This window comes from Sinocyclocheilus grahami, unplaced genomic scaffold (genome assembly GCF_001515645.1).
Source record: "Sinocyclocheilus grahami isolate Dianchi unplaced genomic scaffold, SAMN03320097.WGS_v1.1 scaffold1607.1, whole genome shotgun sequence".
NCBI classification, from domain to species: Eukaryota; Metazoa; Chordata; class Actinopteri; order Cypriniformes; family Cyprinidae; genus Sinocyclocheilus; species Sinocyclocheilus grahami.
Window position 1 is genome coordinate 201,495 of NW_015506786.1, and position 468 is coordinate 201,962.

A 468-nucleotide genomic window follows, 5' to 3' on the forward strand; every position below is an offset into this window, starting at 1 on the left:
ACACACACTCACTCACTCTCACACACACTCACTCACTCTCACACACACTCACTCACTCTCACACACACTCACTCACTCACTCTCTCTCACACACGCACTCTAACTCACTCACTCTCACACACGCACACACACCCTCTCACTCACTCACTCACACACACACAAACACACCCTCTCTCTCTCACACACACACACACTCACACACCCTCACTCTCTCACACACACACACACTCTCACTCACTCTCACACTCACTCACTCACTCACACATACACACACACACACACTCACTCTCTCACACACTCACTCACTCACTCACTCACTCTCTCACACACTCACTCACTCTCACACACTCACTCACTCTCTCTCACTCTCACACACACACACTCACTCACTCACTCTCACACTCACTCTCACACTCACTCTCTCACTCACTCACTCACTCACTCTCACACTCACTCTCACTCACTCAC

At 50.4% G+C, this 468-nt stretch overlaps 1 protein-coding gene across 1 annotated transcript in view; it reads left to right on the plus strand.

Moving 5' to 3' along the window:
- LOC107571532 (heterogeneous nuclear ribonucleoprotein R-like) overlaps positions 1-468 on the plus strand; it is a 24,223-nt gene that overhangs the window by 6,071 nt on the left and 17,684 nt on the right. The window lies entirely within an intron of this gene.